Here is a 21,506-nt window from a genome sequence, read left to right on the forward strand (position 1 = left end):
CATCAAAGAATATCATCATCACAACCTCAACAGAAAAGAGTATTTAGGATGAAAGAGCATCTGTATGAAATGCCACAGAGAGTTCTAGAGTGATGAAGATTTGGGGGAAAAGGTCATTGGATTTTGTAAATAAGGTACTTGCAATTAATTTTGTAATTGATATAAGTTGCAATTAATTATTGATAACTTTGGAAAGAGAAATTTTATTTGAATGATGAAATCAGAAGCCAGACTGCACATATTTTAGAGGTCATAGCCAAGTTTCTTCTCTTTCTCTGTCATGAACTGATTATCTCTTTCTCCATTATGAACTTGGATCCCAGTCTAATACCAGCCAAACCATTAAGGTAGTAAGTGTCTGAGGCTAGATTTGAATTTGGATCCTCCTGATTTGAGGGCTGATGCTCTATCCCCTGCACCACCTAGCTGCCCCTGCATATCTTATTTTTGTCTGATTGACATATCCATTAAAGATTTGAGGTCTATGGAGTAAAAGTTGGGGTCATGCTGTAATGTAGCATGACATTTACAATTAAGCTCCTTCAAAGAATTTCAGAAATTAGTTTGATTCATTTCAGTCCAATTCTGTTTGCTCTCCCTTCATTTATGCCTTGCAAAATGTATTTATGTCTTTTTTTTTCTAAGAATTTACAACATCATTGGTATAAATAATTCCTCATGACTAAATTTCCTAAAAGTGTACTTCTGTTCTGCCACTTATCCTCTTAGAGAGCTGTCTAGGATGCTGAGAGTTTAATTGGCCTGTTGTTATTCAGTCATATCTGACTCTATGACCCCACAGACATACTGTCCATGGGGTTTTCTGGGGAAAATTGCTGAAAGAACATCTTTCTCCAGTTGGTCTCCATTTTACAGAGGAAGAACTGAGGCAAAAAGGGGTTAAATGACTTGCCTAGGGTCACACAAAACCTGAGGCTGGATTTGAACTCACATTTGCCTGACTTGAGGCTTGGTGCTCTGTTTAGGTGACTTTGCCCAGAGTTAAATGACCAGTCAATGTCAGAGGAAAGACTTTTACTTGGGTCTTCCTGATTCTAAGGCTTACTATGTATAGTACCACATGGACTGACAATGGAAATAGTGGGGTATTTGGAGTCCGAAGACTTAGATTCAGGTCTTACTCTGACTCTAATGACCTTCAGTAAGTGACTTAAGTTTCCTGGTCCTCATCTATAAAATGTGGGGTAGAGTCCAAATTACCTTAAGGTCCTTTCTAGCTCTGACTGTAAGTGCCCATGAACTTGGGGGTCTTTGTAATGAAAATAAGTATTCTGTTTATGCATCTATTTAATGAATGTTGTGCATATTTTTGTCTATGTCACTGTCTCTGGCTTCAAAAGTAAGCTCCTAGGATAGAGGAGATTCATCACAACAGGTATTTGGTAATGATTTTTTAAAATGATGGTATACTAACAAAACCTTTGACCTTCAGTCTCTTCATCTTAAATGAGCATATATCTGCTTACTGTCTCTGGACCCACCGATCTTGAAGAGATGCTTATAAAATCCAAATCATCTGCTATGGAAGTTACTGAATGTTGACAAGTAGCCATATATGATTTAATACGGCTTATGTTTCACAGGTCCCTCAATAAGGATTAGATTGAATGTAAGGTCATGTGAATAATGTGTTCTGAGGTCTCAAAATACCTATCACATAATCCAAATACAAACAAGTGGCTAGCTCTAAAATCCAGTAGTGTATGAATTCTAGGACTTCAGGGGACCATTCTATACATCAGTCAGCTAAACCTCACTTATCAGATCTTCACATCTGTCACCAGACTGAAACTCTGGGCAGTGCCAATGCATCATCATGAAGGCAGTTTTGCCTTTTCATGGATTTTCATTAAGCAGTTGTTAGCTTGCTTCTCCTTGTGGGATGTAATATTGGCCTTTTTTATGTTCATAGAACAGTTCCTGAACATGCGAATAATGTTAGTCTTGTAAAACTCCCCCTTGAGTTCTTACACCTTTAACTGAGAATCAACTTGAGACTGCTCAGGGGCTATGGAGAACTCCCAGGGCAAGATCACCATGGTGACTTTTACATGTATTGAGAAGACTAAAGACTTGTCATTTCCAAAGCCCTGATTAATGAGGAGAAGTCACAGTATGGTTTGGTTTACAGCAGTTCTCCAAGTTGCACATTTGGTATTTGGAGTCAAAGGAAACAATTCTTTAAGCACCTTAATTCTTCAAAGAGATTATAACCTAGAACAACAAACAAACAAACAAGCAAAAAACAAGGAACAAGGCTGTCATGTACAACAAAAATTTTTAAGAGTATATTTTGTGGTATCTAAAATCTCGAAATAAAATAGATGGATTGAAGAACAGCTAAGCCATTTATGAGATTACACACACACACACACACACACACACAAACATACCACATTACATATATATGTATGTATATAGACACACGCAAAGAAAAATGGAGAGACTCATATGAAGTATGAGTATGAAAAATCAGAAAAAAATCAATATACACAGTGACTACAGAAATATAGCAATGTAAATAGAAAGAAATGACAGCGAAACTTACAAAATGCAAGCAAAAGATCTGTAAATGCAGTGACCAAGACTGTCCTGAGAAAAGAGTTAGGAAAATGTCCTGTTCTCCTTTCTTCGTGCAGCGAGGAACTATGGGTATGAAATATTGAGTATTCTGTCAGATACAGTTGATATGTCACTTGGCTTTGTTCAATGACCTTTTCTCTCTTTAAAAAAGCAACAATTCATTTTTAAAATAAGAGCTAATCATGGAAATGCACATGGCAATAGATATTTTGATTGGTTGGGGCATCTAGTTGGCAGAGTGAGTAGAGGGCTGTGCCTTCGGTCAGGAAGACCTGAGTTCAAATCCAGCCTCAGATACTTACTAGCTGTGTGATACTGAACAAAGTCAATTAACCTCTGTTTACCTCAGTTTCCTCATTTATAAAATGTGGATAATCATACCATCTATTGACTAAAGTAGCTATGAAGATCAAATGAGATAACATGCCTAAAGTGCTTAGACCAGTGCATGGCACATAGTTATTGCTAAAAAGGTATTATTGGCACATAGTTATTGCTTTAAAAAATGTTAGGTATTATTGTTAACTATTATACTGATGTGGCTGAATAAATTTTTCTCTCTTTTATATTTTTGCTTAACCTTCATTTGAACTACAAAGATCATTTAGTGAAGACCTTTCATTTAACAGATGATGTAATGAAGGCCTAAAGAGGTGAAATGAATTGATTCTGGTCATTTAGCTAATTCTATACAGTAGAGATGAAAGAAATCTTGGCAGTTATATATTGTTTATATACACATATAAAGACACACATATACATATATATGCATATACATATGCACACACACACATATATATGTATACATATACATATATATGTATACATATATATGCGTATACACATATGCTCTTTATTTTAGTGATGAGAAATTTGATGTCAAATATAATAGAGTGACTTGCTAGGGACTTACTAGGCAAATTAGCAGTTTAGACATGACTGAAATCCAAGTTTCCTGACTCCTGCTCTAGGGTTCTTGCCTTCTACTATGTTTTACATTTCTCCTCCCACATCCCCAGGCAGAATGGGCTGCTCCTCCCAAGCCCTACGCTGTGTCCTATCAGTGATAGCAAGTAGCTGATTGGCCTGCCAGTGCCCTCTTTGCATGTCAGTCAGTAACATTCCCTTGCAAGTGACTGGAAAACCAGTTGTACCTTGGCTCAGGTCTAAATTTGTTCAAATGGTTGAACCCTAATAGAGAGCAGATCAGGCTCTCTTCATTCCACCTTTCCCTATACAATGGGGAGACTCAGGCTCAACATTTGCAAAAGGTTCATTGCTTCTAGCTTCATCTCTTTAGAGCTGAACTGTGAATCTGTCTTCCCACATTATATGATGGGAAAAAAAAAATCTGAAGAGCTAAAAATACTAAAGCCAAATTAAGTACTTATATGAGCAGTCTTCACACACTAGTTACATCCATTATAAAGACAACTTTGACATTATAGGCAGCACATGATGAGTTAATTACCTGGATTGAGCATTAAATACAATATGGACAAAAAAAATGTTAATGCATTAGATAACTTTCCACACATCAAAGAAGGTTGAAAACAGTGTATTAAAAATCGAATGAAATTTTATACAGTACTAAGTTTCAAGGAGTAAAATCAGTCCCCAAAGAAATGCTACAAAAATAAAATATCAAAAAAAGAATAAATTATTGGACACAGCTTAACGCATTGTCACATGACCCTGAAGCTGCAGGTGCAGATGGGGGATAGGTCCTGACCTGCAGAGGAGAAAACAGAAAGAAATGGTCAGATTGAATTAAAGGAGGATGAATCAGACCTGCAGGTTGTCAGAAACTGGGTAAAAGCAGAGAAGAGGGTTGTATTTTGTTTTACTTATTTAGACAGTTGCAAATTGCCCATTGCTTTGTAGTTTTTACTTTCTAGTTCCAGTTCTAACCTCCAGCTCCAATCTGTGTTATTTAGTAGCCTCACTCCTGCTCCTTTCATCACCTTGCCTCCATTCTGTAATAGACAAATACAATTACACAGAAGAAAAATGTGGAGATTAGACTAACTAGTATCCCTAAAGAAAGCATAGCTATTAGCAGCTTCCACAATCAAGGTTATGTTTACACTTGGCATTGTCAACAGTTAGAATTTGTTTATTTGAGACAAAGTTCTCACTTCGGCTGTCATTCATATATGCTACTAAATACTACTAAGTCCTTCAATTTTTACAGTACCTGGGAATTTCTTATTTTTGGAATTCTCTGATTGAAGGTTAGTCTAATAGTTTACCACAATACTAAGATGGATTGTAATAGTCTCATAGTCTAACAAACCATTGTCTTTTAAGATAGAACTATGGAACAAGATATCAATTAATGATTGTATTGATACCTCTTCCTTGTTTAGAAAGGTTAGCCTAAGTCTCTCTTCAGTTATAGCTTAAGAAGGCAGGCATTTATATTAATTAATAAGATGTATGGACAGCTCTGAAAGTATAAAAAAAATTGTGTACGTAGAGGATGAGCTGTAGGGCAGGTAAGTTTTATATGGGAGAAATAGAGTAGAGAACATGCCAATGATTCACTCGGAGGGGGTGGGAGTGGATGGGATCAAGAGGCTGCCAGATCAAGGAATGGAAGACAAGGACAGTGGGGAGGAACCGAGGACGCTGGCAATTTTACCCAGAAGTGATAATTGCTAACTAATGTCCTCATTTAGAGGCAGAACAATAAACACCAAAAGACTAATGAGATGAGAAAAGCTTGCAGGTTTCTGATGGATCAATACCTGGAAGAAAGGACTAGAAAGTTCACATGAACTCTGTCGATTTTCTGAACCTCAAGGTGAATGAGTGTCTCCTATGGAGCGCTTAGGCAGGCTAGCTACCAGAGCACAGAATAAATAATTTTAGCCTCTAGTTTTCCACAGCCCAACAGGAACTGGCAACATCTTGGTTTGGGGCTATATTGAGCTGGTGGTTATGTGAAGAGAGAACAGCTATGCTCCCCACTATAAGAGGAAATAGTCAGCCATTATCTAGGAACAAAGAAAAAAATTGGCTTCATACACTTCAAATTTAAGGGAATAACTTTACTTATTCAGACAATCCTAATGGAAGAGATAAGAAGCAAAGGTTACTCTATAGGTCAGAGTTTGTAAAAAATAATGCCTTCAATAAGGACTGCATAACATTGTTACTTTAATAATATTATTTTACGTTTGCCCCGCATTTTCTAATTAACATTAAGCTTTATGGAGCAGAGTACAATGCCTAAATAATGGTAGCCAACATTTTTTGAGTTTTTGCAATAGTTTTGAGGTTTGCAAAATACTTGTTGTTCTTGAGTTGTGTCTGATTCTTCATGACCCGATTGTGAGATTTTCTTAGCAAAGATACTAGAATGATTTGCTATTTCCTTCTGCAACTCATTTTACAGAAAAGGAATTGACATATAAAGGATTAATTCGCTTACTCAACATCAGTCACATATCTAGTAAGTGTCCGAGGCTGAATTTAAACTTACAGAGATGAATCTTCCAGAATTCAGGACTGATGCTCTACCCACTTTGCCACCTACCTACAAAGTGCTTAATGAATATTTTATTTTAGTCTCACAACAACCTTGGGAGGCAGGTGCTGTTATTTCCTAATAAGGAAACTGATACAGAGAGGTTAAAGTGATTTGCCCAAGATCACATAGCTAGTCAGTGTTAGGCCAGATTGGAACTTAGGTCTTCTGGTCTTCATCTCTAGTACTCTTTCTAGTTACTTTATCCATTGTTCTACCTGACTACCTGGGGGATGGTGGGGTGAGGAGATAGAGAAGCACACATTGACTCTAGTGTCAGAAAACCCCGTGTTTCAGTTCAACCTCTGATGCTTACTTCATGCTTACCATGACTATGTCAACCAATAAAAATGAGTTTTTTGGAGTAGATCGTCTGCCTCTGAGGTCCCTTTCAGTTCTATGTCTCTGTGATCTCATCCAGTTTGATCAATTACTTCCTTGGGATTGAGAGCCTGGGATATATATCATTTCAGAACCAAATGAAGTAAATTTTAATTATATGAATTCCACTTTCTTCTCACTTATTCCTTGCCCATCCCTCCACCCAGTTCTACAAAGATTTTTTGTAAATGCCTACACAAAGAACTTTCCCTGTCATCCTATGAAAATTTTTAAAAAATCCCCTATACTACTTTATTGATCACCATTTTATGTCAGCTTTAAAATTCTTTTTGAAAACCTAATTGCTAAGCTAGCATCTTACAAACAGTAGCAAGCAAATTCTCTTTATTGGCATTTTCAAATACCATGGAATTTTACAAACAGGGTCACAGTCTTTGATGGTCATATCCTAAAGATGTGGTTTTGTTCCCATGCAATTTTCGTACAACATGATTCTAAGTGGTTGAGATTTCCTCTTTCCTACCATTCTCTTTGTCCTGCTTTGGTGGCAAAAAAAAAGAAAAAAATTCAAGTGTGTAACTACTTATAACCTCCATTCTGAAAAATAGTTTCATACTAAACGAAAGAGCACAGTCTACCTGATTTCCCTGTAAGATAGTTCTGCCCAATATACATATTCCCTGTGTGCATATGTGTGTGTGTGTGTGCATGACTGTAAAAGTATTGTCCACAAAGATTTCCAGTAAGATACTACAATATTGTGGGTAACAATGGACTTTAGTCCTCTTGACATGCAACCTTTCCTCCTAATATGCCTACCACAGTGTTGACTGTGAATTTCCAAATTCATGAATTGGTGAAATGTGCCCTATGGGTTTCAGCATTGAAGGCACACAGCATTCTAAGAAGTTGAATACTAAAAGATGCCAGCTCGGCATTCCAATAAGAGGGAAAATAAAACTATAAAAAGACACTTTGAATATAAAGCTATTGTGAAATGAGTTGACACTCCCCATGCCTTGGCCCCATGAGATTCAGCCTTACTGAGTTCAAGAATATCCCTTTGAGGAGAACAATTCAGTAACCAAACAAGGAACGTGTACTAGCCTAGCATTATGGAAAGAATGCTGGATTTAGAGTGGGATGTGCTGGATTTGAATCTCAGCTGTATCATAAATAAGAATTTGTATAAGGTGATATTCTATATCACCTTAAAGTCTGAAGAACATTTTACAGACTTTCTCTCTTTTTTGTTTCTCATGACATTTTTATAAATAAAAACTGTAGGTGTTATTATATATGCATGATATTATATTTCATACTATATATGCGTGATATTGTATTGTGTTATAGTATATGACATTATGTTGCATTGTATTATATGCTGTATATTGTATTTTATATTATTACATTGTGCTGTTATATTATAATTATACCTAGGGGAAGCTAAGTGGTACAGAAGGTAAAGTGCCAGGCCTAGAATCAGGAAAACCTGAACTTGATTATGGCCTCAGACATTTACCAGACCCTGGGCAAAGTCAAATAATCACTGTTTGCCTCAGTTTCCTCATCTGTACAACTGGGAAATAATAGCACCTATCTCCCAAGATTGTTATGACGATCAAAAGAGTTAAAAATTGTAAAACTTTTAACTCAGTGCCTGAGATATAGTAAACACCATATAAATGCTAGCTATTATTATCCCCATTTTACAAATGAGGAAGCTGAGGCTCAGAGACATTCAAGAACTTGCTTGAGGTCACACAATTAGTATTAGAAACAGAATTTGAACCCAAGACTCTCAACTCCAAATCTAGTACTCTTTCCCCTGTATAATATTGCTTTTTTAGTCACCATCATTCATCACCCTTGAACAGGTCAATTAGCATCCAGGGACCTCAATTTTTCTCAACTATAAATTAGCAATTAGCACAAGAAAATCTCTAAGGTATTCTCCAACTTGAAACTCTTGCTACATCTAGGGCACTGTGTGAGATGCTATGGGGCAGGGGGAAGCAGCTGGGTGGTACAGTAGACGGAGCACTAGCCTTGTAGTCTGGAGGACCAGAGTTCAATACTGACTAGCTTGAGGCCTTAGTCAAATCAATTAACTCCAATGGCCTTGCCTAAATAAGTAAATAACCCAGTGACACAGTCAGGTATGTGCTGGTGCCATCCTGAATTGCTTCAATTGTTGTTCAATCTTTCAATGTAAACTTTTATACCTTGGATAGTAACAAATGCTGCAAATCAAGGCTTGATTTTTTTTTTATTCTCATACTTAAGAAAATGATGGACAAAATGATAATAATACAGACTAAATTTTAAAATATGTCCAGCATATATTTTGGGGCATGGAGATGGGAGTAGGGAGGAAACGAGTTGTTATATGTTTACTAGCGCACTCTCAGAAATGACAGTATCTTCAAAAAAACTCAGAATTTTGTCAAGGAACAAAGCACATATACATATGCATGCATGCATTTACTTGTGTGTAAGTGTGTGTATGTATATATATGTATATGTGTGTAAATACAAACATGCAAGTTGCATATGTATTCATGTCTATATATGTGGATATCAAGATGTTATAGTGGATATAATACTGATACCACTGGATCAGGAATCAAAAGGCCCAGATTCACACTAATGCTTTACCAATAACTTACTATGTGACTTTGGGCAACTAACAATGTCTCTGACCTTCAGTTTCCTCATTCACAAAATGTTAATAATAATTCTTGCATTAATTTTCTTACAAAGAATGTAAAGTGCTTTGTAATCTGAAATACTATAAATATGTAAGCAATAACTACTGCTAATAATAATATTATTATTTTAGATTTATAAAGCTTATATGTGATATATTAAATTTTTATCTATTACATTATTTTATATTTGTAATATATGAAAATATTACAGTTGATAAATGTAATAAAGATGAGTGGGCAAAGATGGTGAAATTTCAAGGATGAATAGTAATTAAATTACATGTGTTGGAGATGGGAAGGGAAAGGAGGAAAGTCCAGATGAGGGAAACAACATGCATGAAGTTGTGGAAATAGGAGTGTAAAACATATTTTTGAGACATAGTAAGTAGATCATTCTGACAAGTGACAGTTTTAAATAGCGAATTAGTGATAATTAACCTTTTAAAAGTAGGCTACAACCAAGTTGAAAAATGCCTTGAATGTCAGAATTAGAGCTTGGTCTTTTTGAAAATGAGATGTTAAAGAGTATTCTTACAAGTATTTTACAAATTTGACAATTTCTCTGATTCAGTCTAAAGAGACCATGATTGGCTATGCAAACAAATTTGCTATACCCCTGGAGGCTTGACATAGCTAGACCCTAGAGAGTTAGAGTAAGTCCAAGCTGAAAGTCACCCTCTTGGAGAACGGAAGGGATTTTGCTCTTCCCTCACCCTGCCCTCCAATTTCATTAGTAGTACAATGTCTCCAAATGATCAAATAGTTCCCCTTTCAAATTTATATTTCTCCACCAGTAGTTTTGGATGGAATGTACTCAATCAGTAGTAGATACTGCATACATGCATCAAGAAGAAAAAAACACAGACTTCCAAAAGACACTGATATAGAGAGACATTCGCCCAAGGGTTAAAGTAAGTTCAAGGAATATGACACATTCAATCATATAACAGACAGGAATCAAAAGAATGAATCTTAAGAGAAAGTTATCCAGTAATTGAGATATGGGCAGCCGAGTGATTTATACAAGGATAAATATGACTATAATTCCTGAGTTCTGTTATCTTGAGACACATACGTTCCCTAAATTTGTGCTTCACTGTTATTGTATGCCCATTCTTCTCAAATATTTCATATACATTTATGGGACAGTATGCTCCAGGTTTTACTGGGCAATAGCATTTTATATCTATTTTATGGTTACCTTCACTAAAAAAATAATTTAATCTATTGACTTACTCTTAATGAAAAACACATTGGCAGGGGCTCATGAGGAATAAGAACTTTAGAAGGGTAGAACTAGTGGTTGTAGTCACTTTCTGGGGAACCAACCTGTAGTTTCATGTGTAAGGAATTTGGGGGAAGGATCTTAGAGGGAGTGTTCATTCTCAACAATGAGAAGTCATGAAAAATCATGGCACGGTGAAAATAGCATTTGAGGAAGATTAAACTGGGAATGGAGTATAAGTGGAAGAGGAGAGGGAAAAACTAGAGGTTGAGGGGTTGTTTTGAAAGTTATTGAAATCATTCAAGAGTGAGGTGAAAATGAATGATCTGGATTAGGATTCTGGGTTTGAAAGGAAGGAAAAGATGTGAAAGAAATGTTGAAAGATGAATCAACAGGAACTGGTCAATGATTGCACATGCAGAGCAATGGAAACATGAGGAGATTCAACATTATTATGAGGTTTTAATCATACAAGATTTAGCAACATGACAATATCTCTGGGAGAACTGAGGGAGTCTTCAGAAACTGCAAAATTGGAGGAGGAAGCTGATGTGGTTGTTTTAAGGTGATAGAAGAACATCTTGGTAGAATGTCCAAAAGGCAGTTGGAGGAGTGGGAGGAGAGTTTGGGCAAGAGTATAAGATTGATTTAAATATTGCCTGTAGACTTGGTGTTGGAAGCTTTGAGAGAAGAAAAAAATCATTAAAATAGAAATCATAGAAAGGAAAGAAAATGAGATGATTGCACTTTGAAAGAATCTATTTTATTTCTACTGTACTTATGGAATTTCAAGGGCAATGGGCAATGTGGACTGGAAAAAAGCCACTGTGCATTAGGTGCTGCTGCTGAGCTTTGAGAAATTAATTTACTAAGAGTGTTATTGGTGGAAGTGATAGTTTAAGGAGTGACTTACTGAATTTAAGGGAATATAATATATGGGAAAAGGTTGTAGCTATGCCCATTTTAGAATCTAGATAATGAAGGAAAGAAGAGAAAGAGGAAATGAGGGAGAATATGCAGTGAAAATCAATTGAAGGATGTTTCAAGAAAGAAGAGGCATACTTACAAATGCATCAATGAAAAAAGTTAGTGATTTGAGGGTAAAAGAAGGTCCTAGGGAGAAAGGGAATAATTCATGGAGCAAGGTGGTCAGAAATAGGGGCTCAAGGCCATACGTAGAGCCTTGTCAAAGGTGTAGACCACTTCTTGCACTGAAGGAGAGGAATATTCATCTTCTTTTGCTTTGCCAATGCTGGGTGGGAAGGAACGAATGATCCACAACTGTTCACTGCCACATCAGATGTGTAAGTACCATGCACATTGATCTGCATTCACACACACACAAAGAGGCTCACATATGCACATACAGACACACACACACACACACAAATTTATAAGTATGTCCAAGCACTGCTTTTACAACTTGAAGCTTGTGTACCAGAAAGACTCATATCCAGCAAACTATATTACATGATATCAATTGCCCTCACCCACCTCCACCACACCTACAGAATGATATCTGACCTCAAGCAGGACTCTGATATGTAAATCTGGATAAATGTGAGCCAGGAAGATTAAGTTCAGTTTACAGAAAAGAGACTAGCTACTATAGCTGCTGATTTCATTTATTTAAATTGGTAACCTTAATCCTATTAAAGGCTGTGTTAACCCTTATCCATTCTTCTAGTAGGTCTTATTTTTTCCAGGTGTAGCTTAATCCTAACAGAATGGAGAAAATGATGATTAATGAAACCTTGAGTATGTTATTGAAAAGGTCAAGTATAGGGAAGGACCTTGCAAAAAGGAGAAGAAAAAGAACAAGAACAAGAAGAACAAGAACAAGAAAAAGAAGAACAAGAACAAAGAAGATGAGAACAAGAAAAAGAACTAGAACAAGAAGAAGAAGAACAGAACTAGAACAAGAAGAAGAAGAAGAAGAACAAGAACAAGAAGAAGGAGAAGGAGAACAAGAAGAACCAAGAAAAAGGAGAAAAAGAACAAAAACAAGGACAAGAACAAGAATAACAAAGAAGAAGATGAGAAGAACTAGAACAAGAAGAAGACCAAGAACAGAACAAGAAGAACAAAGAAGAAGAAGATGAGAAGAAGAACTAGAACAAGAAGAAGACCAAGAACAGAACAAGAACAACAACAAGAACAACAAGAACAAGAACAAAGGAGAAAAAGAAGAACAAGAATAAGAAGAACAAAGAAGATGAGAAGAATAAGAACTAGAACAAAAAAGAACAAGAACAGAACAAGAAGAAGAACAAGAACAAGAAGAACAAAGAAGAAGAAGATGAGAAGAAGAACAAGAACTAGAACAAGAAGACCAAGAACAGAACAGGCACAACAAGAAGAACAAGAAGAAAAACAAGAACAAGAAGAACAAAGAAGAAGAAGATGAGAAGAAGAACAAGAACTAGAACAAGAAGACCAAGAACAGAACAGGCACAACAAGAAGAACAAGAAGAAAAACAAGAACAAGAAGAACAAAGAAGGAGAAAAAGAAGAAGAATAAGAAAAACAAAGAAGAAGATGAGAAGAACAAGAACTAGAACAAGAAGAACAAGAACAAGAAGAACAAAGAAGAAGAAAAAGAAGAACAAGAAGGACAAGAACAAGAACAAATAAAAAAACAAGAAGAATAAAGAAGAAGGAGCAGGAGGAGAAGAAAGAGAACAAAACTTAGAAGAAAAACAACAGAACAAGAACAAAAACAAGAAGAACAAATAAAAGAACAAGAAAAAATAAAGAACAACAACAGAACAAGAACAAGAAGAACGAAAAAGAGAAGAAGGATGAGAAGGGGATTGAGGAGAAGAAGATGAAGAAAAAGAAGAAAACTCTTTTCTTGTCAGACTCTCAAAACATGTGAAAGGATTATAACTAGCTCTGATATGACAAAGAGAAACCCAGAAGAAGGAAAACAACCCACTTGGAGACTGCAAGCTGGCTCTAGTCTGTAGACCATGTAGGATGGTGCTTGCTAGGTTTGGGGGCTTCAGTAATTTGTACAAGTTTTGTTATTGAGCTTCTTGTCTCCAAATCAGCCAAGAAAGCATAGGAAGTTAATGTGGTTTGAAAATAAACTTATTTTTACTTAAGGGAGAAAAAAATATGAGAGTAAAACAATTTTTGAAAAATGCTGATGAAATGTAACTTTTCTCATAATGATCTGCTGGCATTTCATGACAAAGATCCTCTGGTACTTATAACTTTTCCTGAATCTCATTCTTGGCTCAGTTGAAACCAAAGGAAATGACAAGGGAGAGATATTAATATATCTCACAGCTGTAAGGGAGCTGTTTTTCAAGTGAGACAGAAGCAGTGAGTGTTTTGAACACCTCAATATTTCAATGAAATCCAATTTTCTCTTACAGGTTTCACTCAGTGGCAAAAATGCACTCACAAGGCAAAGCCTGGGATCCTAATAGCATCCATCAAGAAGGAGAGAAAGAATTCTCAGCAACTATGTTTAGGATGTCTTTTTCACTTGCAGATGTATTTTTGCCTGTCCAGCTTTGAGAGATGCTAATCTCTGAGGCAAGACCTCAGACTTCAATTCTTTTTTTGAAGTGTCATGTTGTTAGTTTTCCATCTCTCTTCTAGCTGTCAATAACAGCATATTCCCATTTTAGCCTTATAGAAACCCTGCCAGTGACCTTTTGGCTGACTGATAGCGTTAAAGGACTTGCTAGGAAGATAGTAAAGAAGATAGGTTTAAATGAGAGAGACACACTTACAAGGCCCCAGATCACTTTAAAGGGAGAAGGGGAGGCAAGGGCAGGAAGAAGGTAACCATTAATGGTATGATTTAAGAAGTGAGTAGACCTTCATCTTAGAAAAAAATACAAAAAAAATTCTAAAACAAAACAAAAACAAACACACAAATAAAACATAACAAAGATGTGGAAGCAATGTGGTATGGTAGAAAGAGTATTGGATTGTGAATTACAGGAGCTTACTTTGAAACCCACATTTGATGATTACTGCCTATGTGACTTTGGTCAAGTCAATTACACTGGGGCTCTGATTCTTTAAATACAATAAAAGGACTTGGATGACATCTGAGGACAATTTTAGCTTAAAATCTATGATCTTATGAAACCTTGACATAAAAGAAATAAATAACATGGTGTCTAACGGTCAACAAGGGTGAGTTTCCTAGATCATTGTCAGATCTGAAGACAGAAACTATGGCATGATCAGGGGCTTTCCTGGTTGAGAAACAGTGGGTAATAGTTTAAGAATCCCCAAGAGGGAGTATGAAACTTTCTATTTAGTTAATAAAAGCAAACAGAGATCAAGTCCTACAATTGTCTATGAGAGGTGAATCTGCCAGATGAAACAGATCAGGGATGATTTCATTTGGTTTTTGTTTTATGTCTCCAAGTTCTAGAAAGACTCAAAGAAACCCTAGAATTCTGCCACTTTTAAATGTGTCCTTAACTACCTTTCAGCAGGTATGGCCTTCAGATAGATTCTTGTCATATACTGTATGAATGCCCTCCAGCCCCACAACTGGCATTGTGATTAAGAGTTTAACTATTATGGTAGCCATCTCTAGGGTGTGGTGGGTGGAAGAAAATAAAAGAAAAAATGAAAAGAAAATTATGTGATAATTTTTTGTATGTCTAGAAGGAATAACATGTTGTGCATAGTACATTTGCAGTTATTTGTACAATCATCTTTTTTTATTCTACTATGTTATAAAAATGCTTGTTCTATTCCATAAATTAACAAAAGACAACATTTGAGGATTGTCTCACCCTGAGTTAGGGTTAGTTCTTACCTTAGCATGTAACACATTACTATGAGGGGCCCCATTCTGCATAGTCTTTTGACACTGACATTTTCACTGTTATGAGTAAGAGCAAACAAACAAAAAAGGAATACCTATCAGGAGAAATATGATCACTTTCCTTCAGGGACATAGTGTGGTACAGTGGAAAGAGATAATGGACTCTGGAGTTAGGGGACCTGGTTTCAAGTCTTACTTTTGTTATCAACTACCTACATGGCATTAGACAAATCACAAGATCTCAGTTTCCTTTTTTGTAAAAGGAAGAGGGATATACTAGGTGGTCTCTAAGTTCCCTTCTAGCATTAATTTATGATGTTTTGACAATCTGTTTCCAGATTTATCATAGCTTTTTCTGTGTAGGTATAAGCTTCAAGAAGCCAGTCTCATGGGGCAGAGCCAAGATGGCAGAGTAGGTCAGACCTATAGAAGCTCTTGCCCCACAGTCCATAAAATACCTGCAAAAAATGACTCTAAACAAATTCTAGAGCAGCAGAAGCCACAAAATGTCAGAGTGAAAGAGATTTCAGCCCAAGACAACCTGGAACGCCAACAGGAAAGATCTATTTCACCAGTTCCAGAGTGGAGTGCAGCCCAGTCTTGGCCATGATGTGCAGGCAGGACCAGACTAGGCTTTGGGGCACAGAATCCCAGGTAACAGATGTTGTTCCCAGATTCCTCAACCCTCAAACTTCAAAGACAGTTTCAAAGGTCAGTGAGAAAGCTTTTTTACCTGGGTGAGATGGGAGCAAGGTCCTGCCCTAGCCCTGGCCGCAGGTGGCTGCAGGTGGCCCTAGGTGGCCCCAGGTTGCCCCAGGCAGCTTCAGGAGGCTCCATGAAGCCCCAGGCAGTGGCAGGGTCCATTTTTGGAGCTTTAGACCTAAAGACCCTGAGGGAATTGAGCCACTGATCTGGATCTCAGTCCTGATTGCGGGCCCTGGGGTGAAGAGGACCACTGGCTGATGGAGCTGGTGGAAGCTCTGGAGAAGGAATTCTACTCACAGATTGTGGGCAGAAAAGCTTATAGTTGCTCCCAGACCAGAGTGCAGTTCAGAAGAGGAGGAAACTCCTCTCCTTTGATTGTGCCACCTCAGAGGAACTGAGAACTCACAGGTCCCTAGCCTTCCACTTGACAAAGGACTCAAAAGTGGAAAAAGACTCAACTGGTTGGGAAAATTCCCAAAAAAGGGGAAAAAATAAGACTATAGAATGTTACTTTCTTGGTGAACAGGTATTTTCTTCCTTTCTTTCACATGAGGAAGAACAATGCATACCATCAGAGGACGACATTCAAGTGAATAATATTCAAGGCCAATTGTTCTCTCCATGGTGGGGGAGGGCAGAGAGAAGGTGAGGAGAGAGAGGAAGGGATTGAAAGAAACAGAGACAGAGAGAAAGATGACTTTAAAAGTAAGAGCAGGGTCAAAACCACCCCATTATAAGCTTGATTGCTTAATCAGATGAGAAAGTTTGACAATCAATTGCGTGCAGCTCTTAGATTAAGTGTTCAAAGACCTTAGTGGATGTGTCCCAGGAATCACTTATGTGTTGAGAAGGAATGGAATTCTGGAAATTAGAGCAAATGTGGCTTTCCAGAGCATGCCTGAGGAGGGAGAGGAGAAGTCTTCCCCAGGTCTCTTTCCTCCTCACTTTGACTGAAGGAGGACCCTGTGAGCTTCAAAAGTCTAGAATATGTTGGAACTCCCAATTTTCCTCCAGCATTCTACCCTATCCCCAGACTAGTTGGCTGCAGTGTTTGCATTTGCTGTCAGAGTTAGACTGGACTCATGACTTAATTGAATTTACATTCACTTCTACACCATGAGATGATATCTATAAAGAGCTTAACACAGTGATGGGCACATAGTAGGTATGGATAAATACTTGTTTCCTTCCTTTCTTTTTCCATTTTCCCTATGCATACTGTGAATTTCTTGTGAATTCTTTGCATGAGAGGAAAATATTTCTAGCAAGTGACACTGATTTGTCCACTTTGCCCTATACGCTATCTAAACTTGTACTTTCCTCTTTACTCTACTTGCACTTTTTAGAGAGTATGTCACAGATTTTTGGTGAGATGTTTTAAATCAAGTGTTCTTGTAATTCCACTTTAAAAAAAAATACCCCTTCCCAAAAACTATGAAAGTCTGAATGAACAAATTTGTTGTCAACTGATTGTCAATGGGGACTCAAGGGAAGGATATCCTAACCCCTAAGGGCTACTATTTGAACTCTGAGGGGATGATATAGTTTAGCTTTGGGGACCCTACTTGTCAGTGGTAGTGGAGATTGGCATAAACATCTTTGCGTATCTCTAATGTAAAAGAATCTTTACCCTCATAAAAAAAGGAAAATTACTCTAGGCTGCACTTGTCTCACCCAAATGCATATAAAATGACATTTCACATGGGAAAATTTAAGAAATAAAGGTTATCAAGTTATTGCAAGAAGGGGAAATATCTCCTGGGAAACTGACCAACTGGATGCCAACCATGCAATCTAGTGTAAGGTTGGATTCATGCCCCAAAGTCTCACCTTTCCCCCTCCATTTCCCCATTTTTGAACTCATTACTATGCATGCTGATCTACCCAGAATGAATTTGTAGTTATTGAAAAGAGCAACAAACAATTGCGTGGGAGAATTCCCCCCTAAAATTCAACTCCACACAAAAAAATGAATAAATACAAAAGAAAGCCAGGTGTTCCTTGACAGAAGGAAGCATTTATATTTTTCCTCTGTTTTCTTTGTCAATATAAGTCATGTAAAGTAGTTGGTAGAGTAGCTGGTAAAATTAGCAGATGCCTGAAATTTCATCAGCAGAAAATGTACTGTCTTCCCTCTGATATGATCCCTCCTTTCTGGCAAACATCAGCAATCTTGCCAAATCTAACCAAGAGATACTCAACACCAGACTCCTTTTTTCTCCCCAACTCTCTCAATCCTCCAACATTACTGCAAGGAAAGGCTACCCCTCTAAATTTAAATATACTTAGCTCTAATCATATGGCATCAAAAATAGCTTGGAAAATGTGCTAAAGCACATTAGAAACCTTCAAACATTTGGCTCTCAAGGAAACAGGGTTTTTTTTCTCTCTTTTACATCCCCAAGAGTCTGCCACAATGCAGAAGAAAGCGTATTCACACCAGAGACCTGGAGCACCCAGGAGAAATAATAATGACTAGGTTTTTTCTTTTTTTCCCCTGTCTGAGGGAAGAAAAATCTTTGTGAGGTTTCATCCTGTAAAACAGATTGGTATAAGATTCTGGTGTCACCTTCCCTCCTTTCTTCACTCCCTCCCTCCTTCCCTCCTTCACCCACCTTCCACAGGAACCTGGTTTTCTCTCACTAAAGTCTGTTGCATAAAATAGGGTCATTGACCTGCCCATGGTGGCTGCTAAGGTTGGGAGTTTTTTTTACTAATCAGTTTGTGGGAATTCAGTGGAGAATTATCAGAGGCCCCCAGCTTTATCAGCATTATACCGAGCTTCCTAGTTTTGCCAAGGGTGATGCATCCCACACAGACACACTGATAACCTCTCCTTTACCTATGCTTCCTCCCACCACACGCTCCTGGAATCAGCAACTAGGAAAATAGGAGAAGCATTCTGGAAATGCAGCATCTTCTCAAATTCATGTTCTCTGTCTCTCACTCTCTGTTTCTATGTCTCTGTCTCTCCGTCTCTCCATTCCTTTTAAGAATGTTTTTTCTGATTTTCTCTCTTTGTTTCTCTCCCTCTCTGCTTCTGTCTCTCCTCCTCTCCCTCTCTGTTTCTGTGTCTCTGTCTCTCTGTGTGTGCCTCTGTCTCTGTCTCTGTGTATGTGTTTCATCCCAGGATATTTGGGGGAGCACTGACAGTTTGATTGGAAGGGGGTTCAGACTGGGAGGGAAGGTGGTTGAAAGAGAAAGGGAGTACAGAGGTCTGTGGAGCAGGCAGAGGCTCATGAACAGAGACAGGCAGGATCCCACTGAGGTGAACAGTGCTAGCTTCCAAGACAGGCAAGTCAGTTGGAAGAAGAGAGTGATCCAGGACTTTCCCCTTTTGATTAGAGCTGAGGGCATATTTCTCATTACCTCTCCTCTCTCACTATTAGGTTCTCATCTTCCTACCAAGATCACTTCTTGCTCCTCAGAGTATTACTACTGTATTACCTAACAAATCATATTCTGGAACACCACTAGGGCACTAAGATATCCCCTAGACTTACTCCCTTCATCTTACATTGACAAGAAGACAGGGGTCAAGGACTGAGGCCAGAAGTTAGAAGAAAACCCATTTCCTAGTTCCCATCCCCCAGTTTGTAAGCCTTTCTTTTGTAAAAATGAGTTGATTCCCATCCTATGTGGGTATGTGATTACTTGTGATCAGAGTAAACACTGAGGAGACTTAAACCTTAAATTCTTATACTGCATAGAGTATAAAAGCTAGGCAGAGCTGCCAGGTGGCACTATAGTGCCTACTGTATTAGACCTACAATCAGGAAGACCTACTACCTTTGTAACCTTGGATAAATCACTTAATCCTATTTCTCTTATGCAAAACGAGTTGGAGAAAGAAATGGCAAAGCACTCCAGTATCTTTGCCAAGAAAACCCCAAATGAGGTCACAAAAAGTAGGGCATGACTGAATCACACCAAATAGAAGCTAGAGCCTTCAAGTTCTGGATTAAGAGAGTCACAAGACCCCATTCAGGGGTCTCTACTATAGACTGCAGAGCAAGTCTAGTTTTGTTAATTATTATGTAGCAAGCATATTCAGACCTACTCTTAGAGCCAGGCTTGCAATCCAGGTTATCCTGAGGAGTGTTGGAATCCCTTCATTTTTCTACTATCATCAGTTCTAGACTGCACTTCTCCCATTGGTAGGTGCCAGTGACTAGCATCCAATTTAATTTATTATTGTTCTTGTGGAGTTGTGTAAGTAATAATAATAACAGCTGATATTTGTTATAATGTCTACACTGCACTAAACATTTTGCTAATGCTATCTCATTTTATCCTTATAACAACTCTGGGAGGCAGCATCAATTCACTTTTATCCAGGGATAAAAACATAGCAAGAAAATAAACAGACAAGCATGTCCCCCAAACCTAGGAACACATTCTTCCCTACTTCACCTCATAGAATCAAAACTTAACTCAGTTACTCCATATCAGGATCCAGGGAAGTACTGGATCCAACTCCAATTTACTCCAAGAGCCAGAGGCTAGAAGCCACCATTAAATTTTCAGTGTCAGCATTCACACCTTGGGAAATTCGCAAATGCTAACAACTTAATGCTCAATTTATTATTTTGTTGATATTGTGATGAGAAATTATTAATAATGCATATTAAACTTTAAAGTGCATAGTACATAGTTTTTTTTTTCCTTTTTGGAGAGCTGGTTGTTAAATATTTACCAGCACACTATAACATTCATCCAATTAAGCTCAAACCCAGATGAAGCATGACTATTAAGTTCTCATCTTATCTTCCTACCAAGGTCACTTCTTGCTCCTTAGAGTATTACTATTGTGTTATCTAACAAGTTATATTCTGGAACACCACCAGGGCACTAAGATATTCCCTAGACTTAATCCCTTCATCTTACATTGACAAGAAGAAAGACAGGTATCAAGGACTGAGGCCTCTTGGTTTCAGAGGTGAAAAGCCCTCAAGTTCCAAGACTGCATGGCCTCTACCTGAAGACCATCCAATAATCAACCAAGCAGCTAGAAATATTAAGACAAGAGAGCCTGGGATTAAGTAGGCTAAAGTCTTGTGAATTCCTTCACAGTCAACCAAGGAGTATTCCCATTCACCACATGGTTAGTGAACCAAGAAGCAGTTCAAGAACGTTTACACACAATCCTTTCCATATTCTCATGAATCTTCTGACTCTGCTTAAAAATACATCATCTGAGGCACTCTCCGCATGCACCAGATCCCCATTACAGTCAGTAAAGTGTCCCAACAGGCAGACGTTTAAAGAAGTGAGTTTTGAGAAACTATGATGAAAATGAGTCTAAATATCAATTATTATTTTTTGCCTACAACTCAGGATTTATGCTAAAATTTAACCCTTCTCTTGCCCTCACAGGTCTAGTGAACAAAGGGGAGAATGGATTGGCACCAGGAGTGAAGCCTATCCTGGCTGGCCACACTACATGTAGCCAGGCATGGTCAGTGAGAATCTCTACCCTACCCCACATGCTTTCTGAGACAGAGGAGGAAATAAGGAAAATTTAAATACCCTGGTGCTCCATAGCAACACTTAATGTTCCAAGAGCCAAAAGAACTGAGTGCT

The sequence above is a fragment of the Notamacropus eugenii genome, chromosome 7 (genome assembly GCF_028372415.1).
Source record: "Notamacropus eugenii isolate mMacEug1 chromosome 7, mMacEug1.pri_v2, whole genome shotgun sequence".
NCBI lineage: Eukaryota > Metazoa > Chordata > Mammalia > Diprotodontia > Macropodidae > Notamacropus > Notamacropus eugenii.